Source organism: Gopherus flavomarginatus, chromosome 5 (assembly GCF_025201925.1).
Source record: "Gopherus flavomarginatus isolate rGopFla2 chromosome 5, rGopFla2.mat.asm, whole genome shotgun sequence".
NCBI classification, from domain to species: Eukaryota; Metazoa; Chordata; order Testudines; family Testudinidae; genus Gopherus; species Gopherus flavomarginatus.
Genome location: NC_066621.1, coordinates 124,737,342 through 124,753,181, shown reverse-complemented (window position 1 = coordinate 124,753,181; position 15,840 = coordinate 124,737,342).

The window sequence follows — 15,840 nt, the reverse complement described above, 5'->3', positions numbered from 1 at the left end:
GCCAGATTTGGGGGTTCTTTTGTCTTATTGCAGTGATAGGGTCTTAATTTCCATGCCTTGAAAGGGGTTGTTCAGAGTCTTGGGTCATGGCTAGAACTTACAGAATGGTTGGGATGACTGTCACCAGACTATGTATTTAATACAGTTGGGGCTGAAGCAGTTTGACTGAAAGAGTGTGAGTGCCATTGCATTAGATAGATTAGGCTAAACTGATCAAATTTCTATCTGGTCATCTTTAATAGCCATTTCATTTTCTCTCTGCTTGTGAGGGGAAGATTTACATGGTGTATTCAGGCAGATCAATGTGAATTAAAGGTAATCAGTCAGGGCAAACAGTGAAAAAGACCATGTATCATACTCTGCTCCCTAAGGGCTATAGCTAAAGTTATGGCAGTATCTGGTTGTAGCGGTGTAAATTATTCACCCTGTTATTGATTATTAAACAAAACTGGAGGGATAGTTTGATGGCACTGGGAAGCCATTGGCTGGATTTAATCTTGCTTTTCTAAAAGGAGCTTCTTTGTTTTCTGTCTATTGTTTGAAATATTTTTCAATAGTTGCTTATTCATTAAAAATATCAGACTGACTCATTGATGGAATGCAACACTTATAGATGTTTTAATATTTAGTTTGTGATTTCCTGCCTACATAATTCAAATTGTATTCTCTCCTCAGACAGTCAGGCTATTTTGAAGTCCTCTATTGGAGATTGTGTTTTTATGTACAGTTCTTCATACTTATCTCTCAACTAACAAGCTTTGTTCTATTTCACACAGTTTCAAATGCTCTCATGAAGGTTCACTCATCCTTCACGGGCAACATAAGAGGAACTATATCATTTGCTTATTTAGTTTGTCTTTATTTTAGAAGAAAACTGATTTAACCTGAAGTGAAGGGATCAAATGTTGAGAGGGATGGACAGATGCAAGAACTTATGCTGGAGATTGATTGAGGGGGATGAATAATGATGGGAAAATAGAATGAGGGGAGTTTAAGCAGCTAGATTTCTCTAGATCTGATTTTTTCGTAGGATGGGCAGGTGGGAGATCATCCCACAGCCAAATCTGACTCCCTGATTCCATGGGACATTCCCAATCCCAACTCAATGTAAAGAAGCTACCAGGCAGCTTTAAATTCTGCCATTGGTTTATTGTCCTTAAGGATTGCTAGGGTAGAGCTCCTCCCTCATCCTGACATTCCTTCTAAGCTAAGGAGAAGAGAGGGATGGAGATGCAAGTTCCAGCTGCACCAGAGTTGGGCCACCAAGGATTTACGTTCCGACAGGAGAATTCTCTGCTGGTCATTTACAAGTGGGTTATGGCCCTTTTGTGTCACCTGAATGGTACAAAGGGGCCATAACTCAGCTCATAAATCTGTCCCTGTATATGCTGCCATAAAAATTATAATCTCATGAGAGCAACAGTCAATTCGACAATAGTTGTCTGTCGTCACTGTGATCACTCTATGTGTCTGGGTTTGCCCCACCCTATCTTTTTAGATGGTAAGAACTTTGGGATGCAGGGACTTCATGAGCCTCTGTGTTTGGAAATCACCTATCGCATCCCAGCACATCCCTGTCAATTCTATACCCTTGCAGGCTGTGATATTATTCTATAGAATCAACTAAACTGGGTCGGGCTTAGTTAGTAATTGAATGGGAGATCTCCAGGGGAAAATAAAGTACTACAGGAAGTGGCATGAGTGATTCAGCAGATAATGCTCTTCCTTCTGAGTCAAAAGCGAATCAATGTCCCAGCCTGGTGATAGGGAAAGCTATATTGTTATAATGCTATGGGCTTTCCAATGAGACATAAAATTGAACTCCTGGCTATGTCTGATAATTAAAGAACCCATGGAACTTGACCTAGGAGTAGGAAAGTCTTCCACAGTCTGCTACATTCTTCCTATTTAAAATTCTCCTTTTGTTTTAATTCACTATTATAATCTTCTTTATTTTCTTTCCCAAACTGCATTGTATTACTTTGAACTGCTCTAAAGAGTACTGTGTTTCTCCCCACAGATGTGTGATTAAAACCAAATCTGCTCCCTTAACATGTGATCATGTCAGGTTTCAAATCCCAAGCTAAGAAGAGCCAGGCCTGGTCAGTACTTGATTTTAGAGAGGACACGAAACAAAAGACAGTGCTAGGGAATATACTGTTGATAAGTCAGCACATAGCTCAGAATCTTTCAGAACCAATACTTTAGCAGGGCATTCAGAGTTTCTGTGTTAATAGAAGTGCCTGAGTTCTAAAACCAGGATCCTGACCACTGTGGTTATTAAAGATCCCATGGCATTTAAAGGTGTTTCCACACTGCAGCTGGGATTCAGCCTCACAGCCTGAGAAGAGAGACTTGCACTAGTGGGTCTCGAGGAATCACTAGTGGATCTTGAGCTGTTGAGCTAAAATATCAGTATTTGGGCATTGTGGCCCAGGCTGGAGCTCAGGCTCCCAAGGATACCTCCCTCCCCCAAGGCGTGACAGCCTGAGCTGCAATTTTTATTTTTAGCGGAATGCTCGATCTCTGCTAGCGTGAGTCTGACTTCCCAAGCTGGAAGGAGGAGTCCTTGTGGCACCTTAGAGACTAACAAATGTATTTGGGCATAAGCTTTCGTGGCTAAAACACACTTCATCAGATGCATGGAGTGAAAAATACAGTAAGCAAAATGTATATATTATAACACATGAAAAGATGGGAGTTGCCTTACCAAGTGGGGGATCAGTTCTAATGAGCCAATTCAGCAAAGGTGGAAGTGGCCTATTCTCAACAGTTGACAAGAAGAGATGAATACTCAGGGAAGGAAAATTACTTTTGTAGTGCTGATGAGGCCAATGCAATCAAGGTGGCTCATTTCCAACAGCTGGCAAGAAGGTGTGAGTATCAGCAAAGGGAACATTAGTTTTGTAGTGACCCATCCACTCCCAGTCTTTATTCAGGACACCATCATAGGACCTAACCACATCAGCCACACCATCGGTGCCTGTTCACCTGCACATCTATCAATGTGATATATGTCATCATGTACCAGCAATGCCCCTCTGCCATGTACATTGGCCAAACCGGACAGTCTCTATGCAAAACAATAAATGGACACAAATCAGACATCAAGAATTGTAACATTCAAAAACCAGTAGGAGAACACTTCAGTCTCCCTGGACACTCAATAACAGACTTAAAAGTGGCAATTCTTCAACAAAAAAACCTTGAAAAACAGACTTCAACGAGAAACTGCAGAACTAATTTGCAAATTGCACACCATCAAATTAGACCTGAATAAAGACTGGGACTGGATGGGTCACTACAAAAAGTAATTATCCCTCTGTTGATACTCACACCTTCTTGTCAACTGTTGGAAATGGGCCAGCCTGATTGCATTGGCCTTGTTAGCACTACAATTGTAATTTTACCTCCCTTGGTATTTACCTCTTCTTGTCAACTGTTGCGAAGAGGCCACTTCTACCTTAATTGAATTGGCTCGTTAGCACTGACCCCCCACTTGGTAAGGCAACTCCCATCTTTTCATGTGTTATAATATATACATTTTGCTTACTGTATTTTTCACTCCATGCATCTGATGAAGTGTGTTTTAGCCACGAAAGCTTATGCCCAAATACATTTGTTAGTCTCTAAGGTGCCACAAGAACTCCTCGTTGTTTTTGCTGATACAGACTAACATGGCTACCACACTGAAACCTGACGTGCATCTAACGAAGTGGGTATTCACCCACAAAAATTGTGCTCCTATGTGACTGTTAGTCTATAAGGTGTCACAGGACTCTTTGCTGCTTTTACTCTGAAACCTGTTCCCAGTCTGGGAGGCTCATCCCCTGATGCACTGTAGACAGTCCTTATTTGGCAAGACAAGAGGTGGTATTGGTACTAAAGAGGCATCAAGCCAAATTGTTTGTTATATTAGTGTAAATCTCTTGCCTTCACTGAAATCAGTGGAAAAACTCTGGATCTTACAGGGCTGTAATTAAGATTAGAATTTGGCTCCTCGTCTAAGGACATGACTGGTAACCTAAACCTCTACCCTAAGTTTAGTTTGTTCTGGTTCCTTTGGAAAATTACTTCATTGCTCTACTTCATAGAAATGAGAAATGTAAGACTGGAAGGGACCTTGAGTAGTCATCAAGTTCAGCCCTCAGCACTGTGGCTGGACATAGTAAACAAAGACCATGCCTAACTGGTGTTTATTCAACCTCTTTTTAAAAACCTCCAATGATAGGGATTCTACAACCAACCTTGGAAGCCTATTCCAGGGCTTAAGTCACTTATACTCAGAAAGATTGTCCTGATGTCTAACCTAAATCTCTCTTGCTGCAGATTAAGTCCATTACTGTTTGTCCTACCTTCAGTGGACATGGAGATGAATTGATCACCATTCTCTTTATAACAGCCATGAACATATTTGAAGACTGTTATCAGTTCCCTCTGCTCTGGTCTTCATTGTCTCAGTCTGAAACATGTGTTTAATAATTCTCATTGGTCTACCTCAGAGGAAGGTTGTGAGGATTAATTATAGAGATGGCCTAAAATTTGCTGATGAAAAGTTTCTGTGCTGAAAAATGCTGAGTCTACAAAAATCAAAAAGTTTTACAGGAATGCATTGATTTCATCAATATTTTTGACAATAAATTATCTAATCATTTTGTTCTGATAAAGTCAAAATTTCATTTAGGCTTGTAGTATAACAATAATTGAAATATTTTTACTTATTTATATTATATTGATATATTATAATTGAAGTGATACAGTTAAAATATATTGGAACATTTCAAGCAAAAAATCTGAGATTTCTACTTTTTGTTCTGACGAGAATGGGATTTCCATTTTTTTGACCATCTCTAATTAATGGCAATGAAAAGCTCTTTATAAGTGTGCTAATTATTATTATCATCAATACATGTAACTGCTCATGTAATTGTGATTTGAGTGGTCTCTTAGACAGCCCTGTCTCTCTCATTTGAATGTCATCTGGATGTATAACAGCCTATGTGAACTTTGGGTAGCTTCAGAAATTATACAGAAGATGGAGTGTCTCAAACAAAAGGGGCAGAAATGGATGTGTTTTAGCTAAACAAAGCCGTATAGCCCATAATCTCTTATTGTGTTTACTATATAAATAATATTTAAATTGGTTATGTTGTACCAGGATAATTCTGCGATCAATGACATTTGCAGTTACATATGTCTAAAACAACGCTAATCGATTTCCTGCTTCACAGCATCATCTGATCATTTCAGATACCAGGATGGAATCTTTTTTGCCCATTTCCCATAAAATATTACATTACTATCAGAGACAGAGTGAGGGTCTCAGTAGATTAGTGGAATGGGAAATCGTGTGTTCCTAAATAGCTGTGCTAAGCCTGTGTACTTTGCTGGGATATCAATGGAGTCAGGTAGAGTATTCTCCAGAAAACCCTATCATACAGCCAAGACACCATATCTAAGTTCCAGAGCTGTTCTATGGATTAGAAGGACTAGGGTGCATTGGTAGAACTAAAGATGTGGAGGATAGTCTTATTCCTGGTCCAAGCCATTGCTAATAGTCTTTCCATTTAATGGGCCTGTTATAAACAAATAGCTAAGGGTTAATGTCTCTTTCACTTGAAGCACCTGACCAGAGGACCAATCAGAAAACCGGATTTTTTCAACTTGGGGTGGAGGGAAGTTTGTGTCTGAGTCTTTTTTTTTTTTGTCTGCCTGCTTTCTCTGAGCTTTGGAGAAGTAGTTTCTGCTTTCTAGTCTTCTGTTTCTAAGTGTAAGGACAAAGAGATCAGATAGTAAGTTATATGGTTTCTTTTCTTTAGTATTTGCATGAATATAAGTGCTGGAATGCTTTAATTTGTATTCTTTTTGAATAAGGCTGTTTATTCAATATTCTTTTAAGCAATTGACCCTGTATTTTATCACCTTAATACAGAGAGACCATTTGTATGTATTTTTTCTTTCTTTTTTATATAAAGCTTTCTTTTAAGACCTGTTGAAGTTTTCTTTACTGGGAAATTTCAGGGAAATTGAGTCTGTACTCACCAGGGAATTGGTGGGAGGAAGAAATCGGGGAGATCTGTGTGTTGGATTTGCTAGCCTGATTTTGCATTCCCTCTGGGGGAATAGGAAAGTACTTTTTGTTTCCAGGACTGGGAACAGAGAGGGGAAGTCACTCTGTGTAGTTTCACAGAGCTTGTGTCTGTGTATCTCTCCAGGAGCACCTGGAGGGGGGAAGGGAAAAAGGATTATTTCCCTTGGTTGTAAGACTCAAGGGATTTGGGTCTTGGGGTCCCCAGGGAAGGTTTTTCAGGGGGACCAGAGTGCCCCAAAACACTCTAAATTTTTGGGTGGTGGCAGCAGGTACCAGGTCCAAGCTGGTAACTAAGCTGGGAGGTTTTCATGCTAACCCCCATATTTTGGACGCTAAGGTCCAAATCTGGGACTAAGGTTATGACATGGTGTAGCAGCGGTTGGGATATAGATAGAATCCAGAAGCCAGTAGGAATATTATATTTTTCTTTTCTCTGCTAAGGGCTTTTTAGCAGAGAGAAACAGTTTGGTTTTAAAAGGGAACCAGAGAGAATTTTTTTTTCTGCTCTCTCTGGCAGTTTGTGGCTTGCATCATAAGCAAGAAACCATTAAGGTGCTATTAAGAGTCTTTTGTCACACAATAGCACTCCCATTGAGAGTCATTACCAGCACTATATATATGCAAATAAAGTGGTTTTTCAGGTTTACTTAACATTGAAAATTAGCTAAAGGCACTGTTGCTAGGCAGACTTCAGGAGGCAACAGAGAACCTGCAGTTCTGAAGATAAACACCGGAGGGCACCCCAACCCAAGAAAACAGGAACCATGACTTCTAAGGCAAAAATTGAGGCCGAAGAACAAATCAAAGAAGCTGAACACAGGCGACAACTGGAAATAAAACAAAAAGAGATGGAGATGAAAGAAAAGGAAGAAAGCATCAAACTGGCAGCCTTCCAAAGAGAACAGGCAGCCAAAGAGGCAGCACACAAAAGAAAACTAGAAGAAGAAGAGGTGGCCTACCGAAGGAAACAAGCAGAAGAAGATGCGGCCCACCGCCGAGAAATGGAAAAACAACAAAAAGAAATGGAAAAACAACAAAAAGAGAATGAAGAGAAGGAAAAACAGAGAAAACATGAACTGGAGTTGGCAAAAGCGGGGCTGCATGTGCCAGCCAACCCTAACAACCCGGCACCAATTATTGCTCCACAGCAACGGAAATTTCCCACCTACAAGGCAGGTGATGACACCGAGGCCTTCTTGGAAAATTTTGAAAGAGCCTGTCTTGGGTACAGCATCCCCGAAGACCAGTACATGGTAGAATTGAGGTCACAGCTCAGTGGACCTTTAGCAGAGGTGGCAGCTGAAATGCCTAAGCAGCAAATGAATGACTATAAACTTTTTCAAACCAAGGCCAGATACAGAATGGGGATAACCCCAGATCATGCCCGTCGGCGCTTCAGAACCCAAAAGTGGAAACCAGAGGTGTCATTTCCCAAACACGCCTACTACATTGCAAAAAACTATGAGGCCTGGATAACAGGACACAACGTTCAAACCTTGGAAGAACTGCACCTCCTCATACAAATGGAGCAGTTCTTGGATGGTGTTCCTGAAGACATCACACGGTACATACAAGATGGAAAACCCAAAGATCTCGCTGAGGCGGGGGAGATTGGAGCCAAATGGATGGAACTGGCAGAAAGCAAGAAAGCTACTGTCAAGGGGAACGATTACCCCAGGGGGCACACAGACCATAAACCCTACAACCGAGGACAGCCAAAGACCCCACATACCACCCAAGTAAAGCCACAGACACCCTACCCTTCCACCTCACCAGTCTCCAGTAACTCACCTCGGCCCAGTGACCCATCAGATGGAAGATGCTTTAAGTGTAATGAACTGGGACATATCAAGGCCAACTGTCCAAAGAACACCATGCGAGTGCAATTCATTACACCACCATCACACCAAAGATCCCCAGGCCCGGATGCCTCTCAAATACCCTTGGAGCGAAAGGAAAATTTGAGAGTGGGCGGAAAGAAGGTTACTGCGTGGAGAGACACGGGGGCACAAGTGTCAGCTATCCACCAATCCTTCGTTGACCCCAAATTCATCAACCCAAAGGCCAAAGTTACAATTTACCCCTTCATGTCACAAGCTGTAGACTTGCCTACAGCTGAACTGCCTGTCCAGTACAAAGGCTGGTCAGGAATGTGGACTTTTGCAGTCTATGACAATTATCCTATCCCCATGCTACTGGGGGAAGACTTGGCCAACCAGGTGAGGCGGGCCAAGAGAGTGGGAATGGTTACACGTAGCCAAACCAGGCAAGCTTCCAGACCCATTCCTGTTCCTGAACCGTCCACAGACGCCCAGTCTGGGTTACCAGAGACCCAGACAGAGGTAGTGGATCCAGATTCCATGCCAACCACTGAAACAGCCACAGCACCTCCAGTCCCAGGCCCGGAACTGGAACCGCAACCAGCACCAGCGATTGCAACCCCATCTTCAAACTCAACGCCAGTGGGCGCCAGCGAGCCACAACTGGCAGAAGCAACAGACAGCCATACCCAAAAGGCTCAGCCAGAGCCTGAAATACCCTCAGGTGCACCAGCGGAGAGCGGTTCACCAGCAACGGAAACAACCCCATCACCTACATCGCTTCCAGAGGGACCAAGCCCAAGTCCACAGTCTGAGGAAGAACTGGTGACCCCAGCCTCAAGGGAACAGTTCCAGACTGAGCAGGAAGCAGATGACAGCCTTCAGAAAGTGTGGGCGGCGGCACGGAGCACCCCACCGCCTCTCAGCTCTTCTAATCGATCCCGGTTTGTTATAGACCAAGGACTTTTATACAAGGAAATTCTTTCTGGTGGACACCGGAAAGAATGGCAGCCGCAAAAACAGTTGGTGGTTCCAACTAAGTACCGAGGGAAGCTCTTAAGCTTAGCCCATGATCATCCCAGTGGCCATGCTGGGGTGAACAGAACCAAAGACCGGTTGGGGAAGTCCTTCCACTGGGAGGGGATGGGCAAGGACGTTGCCAAGTATGTCCGGTCTTGTGAGGTATGCCAAAGAGTGGGAAAGCCTCAAGACCAGGTCAAGGCCCCTCTCCAGCCACTCCCCATAATTGAGGTCCCATTTCAGCGAGTAGCTGTGGATATTCTGGGCCCTTTCCCAAAAAAGACGCCCAGGGGAAAGCAGTACGTACTGACTTTAGTGGACTTTGCTACCCGATGGCCGGAAGCAGTAGCTCTAGGCAACACCAGGGCTAACACTGTGTGCCTGGCCTTAACAGACATCTTTGCCAGGGTAGGTTGGCCCTCCGACATCCTTACAGATTCAGGGTCTAATTTCCTGGCAGAGACCATGGAAAAACTGTGGGAAACTCATGGGGTGAATCACTTGGTTGCCACCCCATACCACCATCAAACCAATGGCCTGGTGGAAAGGTTCAATGGAACTTTGGGGGCCATGATACAAAAATTCATCAACGAATTCTCCAATAATTGGGACCTAGTGTTGCAGCAGTTGCTGTTTGCCTACAGGGCTGTACCACATCCCAGTTTAGGGTTTTCACCGTTTGAACTTGTGTATGGTCACAAGGTTAAGGGGCCATTACAGTTGGTGAAGCAGCAATGGGAGGGGTTTACGCCTTCTCCAGGAACTAACATTCTGGACTTTGTAAGCAACCTACAAAGCACCCTCCGACACTCTTTAGCCCTTGCTAGAGAGAACCTAAAGGATGCTCAAGAAGAGCAAAAGGCCTGGTATGACAGACATGCCAGAGAACGTTCCTTCAAGGTAGGAGACCAGGTTATGGTCTTGAAGGCGCAACAGGCCCATAAGATGAAAGCATCATGGGAAGGGCCATTCACGGTCCAAGAGCGCCTGGGAACTGTAAACTACCTCATAGCATTTCCCAATTCCTCACTAAAGCCTAAAGTGTACCATGTTAATTCTCTCAAGCCTTTCTATTCCAGAGACTTACAGGTTTGTCAGTTTACAGTCCCGGGAGATGATGCTGAGTGGCCTGACGGTGTCTACTACGATGGGAAAAAAGACGGTGGCTTGGAAGAGGTGAACCTCTCAACCACCCTGGAACGTCTGCAGCGGCGACAAATCAAGGAGCTGTGCACTAGCTTCGCCCCATTGTTCTCAGCCACCCCAGGACGGACTGAACGGGCATACCACTCCATTGATACAGGTAATGCTCACCCAATCAGAACCCCACCCTACCGGGTGTCTCCTCATGCCCAAGCTGCTATAGAACAGGAGATCCAGAACATGCTACAGATGGGTATAATCCGCCCATCTACCAGTGCATGGGCATCTCCAGTGGTTCTGGTACCCAAACCAGATGGGAAAATACGCTTTTGCGTGGACTACCGTAAGCTAAATGCTGTAATTCGTCCGGACAACTATCCAATGCCACGCACCGATGAGCTATTGAAGAAGTTGGAACGTGCCCAGTTCATCTCTACAATAAACTTAACCAAGGGGTACTGGCAAGTACCGCTAGATGAACCTGCCAAGGAGAGGTCAGCATTCGTCACCCATGCGGGGGTGTATGAATTCAATGTCCTTCCTTTCGGCCTTCGAAATGCACCCGCCACCTTCCAGAGGCTGGTAGATGGTCTACTAGCTGGACTGGAAAAATTTGCAGTTGCCTACCTCGATGATGTGGCCATTTTTTCAGACTCCTGGCCCAAACACCTACTACACCTGAAAAAAGTTTTTAAGCGCATCAGGCAGGCCGAACTAACTGTTAAGGCCAAAAAGTGTCAAATAGGCCAAAACAAAGTGACTTACCTGGGGCACCAGGTGGGTCAAGAAACCATAAACCCCCTACAGGCCAAAGTGAATGCTATCCAAAAGTGGCCTGTCCCAAGGTCAAAGAAACAGGTCCAATCCTTCTTAGGCTTGGCCGGATACTACAGGCAATTTGTACCACACTACAGCCAAATCGCTGCCCCATTGACCAACCTGACCAAAAAGACCCAGCCAAATGCAGTTAAGTGGACTGATAAGTGTCAAAAGGCCTTTACCCAGCTTAAGGCGATGCTCATGTCTGACCCTGTGCTCAGGGCCCCGGACTTTGACAAGCCATTCCTAGTAACCACAGATGCATCTAAGCGTGGTATAGGAGCAGTGCTCATGCAGGAAGCAACAGATCACAACTTCCATCCTGTCGTGTTTCTCAGTAAAAAACTGTCTGAAAGGGAAAGTCACTGGTCAGTCAGTAAAAAGGAATGCTATGCCATTGTGTACGCCCTGGAAAAGCTACGCCCATATGTTTGGGGACGGCGGTTCCAACTACAAACTGACCATGCTGCACTAAAGTGGCTTCATACTGCCAAGGGGAACAACAAGAAACTTCTTCGTTGAAGTTTAGCTCTCCAAGATTTTGATTTTAAAATTCAACACATCACAGGAGCTTCTAATAAAGTTGCTAATGCACTCTCCCGTGAAAGTTTCCTAAAATTCAGTAGTTAAAAAGTGTTCTTAAAATGTAAAAGTCTGTTAGTTATATACTTAGGGGTATATGTAAAGGTGCATGTGTTGTAGTAATCTGTTTATTTTAAAGTTCTAGAAGGAAATCGCCGCCAGTGAGCTTCCCCACTGTCTGCAATTTGGGGGGCGTGTCATAAACAGATAGCTAAGGGTTAATGTCTCTTTCACCTGAAGCACCTAACCAGAGGACCAATCAAAAAACTGGATTTTTTCAACTCTGGGTGGAGGGAAGTTTGTGTCTGAGTCTTTGTTTTCTGTCTGCCTGCTTTCTCTGAGCTTTGGAGAAGTAGTTTCTGCTTTCTAGTCTTCTGTTTCTAAGTGTAAGGACAAAGAGATCAGATAGTAAGTTATATGGTTTCTTTTCTTTGGTATTTGCATGAATATAAGTGCTGGAATGCTTTAATTTGTATTCTTTTTGAATAAGGCTGTTTATTCAATATTCTTTTAAGCAATCGACCTTGTATTTTATCACCTTAATACAGAGAGACCATTTGTATGCATTTTTTCTTTCTTTTTTATATAAAGCTTTCTTTTAAGACCTGTTGAAGTTTTCTTTACTGGGAAATTTCAGGGAAATTGAGTCTGTACTCACCAGGGAATTGGTGGGAGGAAGGAATCGGGGAGATCTGTGTGTTGGATTTGCTAGCCTGATTTTGCATTCCCTCTGGGGGAATAGGAAAGTACTTTTTGTTTCCAGGACTGGGAACAGAGAGGGGGAGTCACTCTGTGTAGTTTCACAGAGCTTGTGTCTGTGTATCTCTCCAGGAGCACCTGGAGGGGGGAAGGGAAAAAGGATTATTTCCCTTGGTTGTAAGACTCAAGGGATTTGGGTCTTGGGGTCCCCAGGGAAGGTTTTTCAGGGGGACTAGAGTGCCCCAAAACACTCTAAATTTTTGGGTGGTGGCAGCAGGTACCAGGTCCAAGCTGGTAACTAAGCTTGGAGGTTTTCATGCTAACCCCCATATTTTGGACGCTAAGGTCCAAATCTGGGACTAAGGTTATGACAGGGCCTCATATTCACACAAAGTAAAAAGCAACTTTAAAAACAAACAGTCAAAAAACTTCTAGGAATTATTGCATTAGCAGCAAAATGACTTCTACCCCGAATTCTAAATAAAGGGCAGAAAGATGGCGTAGAGGACATAAATTGAGGAATCATCATCAGATTATTGCACTGGTCAAGTTAACACTACAGAATATCCCACTGGTCACGAGAGCATGATGCACATTGTGGTGGGGTGTGCTTCCCACACTCTCCCTAAAGGGGTTAATGTAGGTCAGATGGGGGCAATTAACCTATCATGCTGCAACCTGGGGGTGGAGGGAATTACTTAGACTGAAAGGAAAGCTCTACATAAAGGAAACTCATCTGTGCAGGAATAGGTGGGACTTCTATAAAACCAGGGGGCTGCAGTTACTCTCAGGGAGCAGAGAGAAGGGAGATGAAAACTCAAGAGGGAGAATAAGCCCTGGGTTCTAGCCCTACAAAAAGAGTCAACCCCAGAAGAGTTGTGGGGAAAGGAAGCCTGAGAGGGCTAGGTAGGAATAAGTCCAGTGAAACAGCAGCATGGTGTAGGACTGTGCAGACCTTGGCTTCTTGTTACAGGCTCCGTGGGCTAGAACCCAGTGTCAAGGAAGGGCCTGGGTTCCCCTAACGTCAACTGGGAAGTGGCCCAGGAGCATTGGAGACACCAGCCGGACTGCTGGTCCAGAAAGACTTTATTACCCCTGAAGGGGAGGACTACTGTGATTTGTCCAGAGCTGTAAGCCACAAAGGCAGGATGCTGCAGTTCCTGATGAGCAAGAAGAGGGTTTCTACCTGGCAGAGCTACTCCCCAGGTGCAGCCTGGTGTTCTATCAGTGAGTAGGGGTTCCTGTGACATACATGTTTAGAATTATAACATCCTTTTTATTATGACAATAAAATTACTTTGTTTATGATGTCAATTAATATTTCATGCAATATTAATAAATTCTTTGTGTAAAATTAGCATTTAAGTAGAAAATGTGTGAAAGACCCTATAATGCTGAATTATTATTAACACCTTATAATCATTCATTTTAGATCAGATTTTCTTCCAGATCACGACCCATCTCTTTGCCAGAATGAGCTCTATAAAAGTTTTAGTAGTGTAAGAGTTCCGTTAGTGGAAGAGTCAATCCTGGCCCCATATTTCCTACTATGGACAGTGCTGGAAATGTTAGAGGAAGCTTAACACCTTCTCACTTCTGTTTCCATAATGCATCTAACTATACAATACTTCATTATGGCAAGGTATTTCTTCCTGCTCTCAGTTCATGCTCCAAAGCCCAGTTATTGACAAGCCTTGTAATTTATACTAGCAGGGTAGCCATGGGAGCTGTTATAATCCTTTTCAAGGATGGCTGAGCACCATCATTGCCGGGAGGCGTTTGAGATGGATTGGTCATGTGCTTCGGATGGAAACTGATACCATCACCAGAGTAGTAATAAGATGGACACCTGAAGGCAAGCGAAAACGAGACCGCCCAAAAACAACATGGCAAAGAGCTGCGGAAGCTGAGCTGAAAAACCTGGGGCACAGCTGGGGAACCAATGAAAGACTTGCCAGAAACAGATAGGAGTGGAAGAGCTTCGTCACTGCCCTAAACGCCAGAGGTGTAATAGGAACATGATGATGATGATGACGACTAGAGAGTGGGCCTCAGTAATATTGTGTGACAATGAGTTCCACAGGTTAATTACACATTGTTAATTAGATGTTGCCTTTGGGTACAGCTCTATTATAATATTGTTTTCATGAATTAAATGTGCATGCTGATGGTATTCTGTAAAACAAGCTCTTTTTGTGGTGCATTGCAAGGACATAAAATAACTGGTAAAAGACTTTAAACAGTGAGAGATGACCACAGCATCAGATTAAATCACTTTATCTCTCAATTATTTCACTGCATATTCTATGTCTTAAGGGTTTTGGACTGGTAAAAAAGGAAATTGAGATTTTGAGAGCCTGGACAAAAAATACAGGAAGCTCTTTCTTTAGTTTGCATACCTAAATATATATTCTAGTCCCTGTCTCCCTGTATACTGGATGATGGACCGATGGCTTGCCAGCAAGTTGCATAGTAGCTATCCAGTTTTAAAGTAAATATGGATGAACTATAGACCATACCATGTAACCTTATTCCTGCACATAATTTCCAAGTAAGACATTCCCAATGTCATCTTTTCTCATGAGCCTTTCTCTTTCTAGAGTTCTGTTGTATTTAGGGGAATATCAATGACAAGAAGACAGTTTTAGTTCCTGTACATCCTCCAGCATAATAAGGTCTCCTAGCACAATTAGAGGCATAAGAAGAAAGCGAGAAGGAAGACAAGGTAAGGATGAGAGAGACTAAACTTGTCTATGTAAGATGATTGAATGGTATGCATCACTTACTGAGATCTCTGAACTGTTTTCTAGGGTTGGTCTTGTGACTAATTCCTTGCACTGGTATGTGGGGAATTAATAGATTTTTAAGGCCAGAAGTGACCATTAAATCTTCTTGTCAGACCTTGTATATAACGCAAGCCACACAATTTCTTCCAGTCTTGTGTTGGACCCAATAACTTTTGATTGACTAAAGCATATCTTCCAGAAAAGTAACCAGTCTTGATCTGAAGACAAGAAGAAGTGGAGAATCTACAACTTCCTTTGGTAATCTGTTCCAGTGGTTACTCACACTCACTGTTAAAAAATTGTGCCTTACTTGAATTTCGCTCTTTAACTTCCATTGTTTCTTTATGGTTTTTTCCCCTAGACTAAAGAGCTCCTTACTACCTGGTCTTTTCTCCTTGTGAAAATATGCATACACCATAATGAAGCCACTTCTAAATCTCTTTTTTTTTGATTAACTAAACATATTAATCTTTTGATGTCTTTCACTTTAAGGGTTTTTTTCCAGGCCTTAACTATTTTTTGAGGCTCTTTTCTGTATCTTCTCCAGTTTTTCAAAATCCTTTATAAAATGTGGTCATAGAACTGGAGACAGTATTCCAATATTTGTCTCACAAATGCTGTACACAGAGGCAAAATCACCTCTGTACTTCTGCTCCCTGCTGTCCTGTTTATACATCCAAAGATTGCATTAGCTCTTTTTGCCACAGTATCATAGGGGACAAACAAGTTGTTTGTCCCCTGTGATCCCTAAATACTCTTTAGAATCACTACTTTCCAATTCTCACTCAGTTCCCAGCTCTAGTACAGACTTTCAGTGTGACTTTTGATCAGTTGTCTTAATATCTCTGTCCCTTACCTCCCCATTTCTAAATATTGCCAA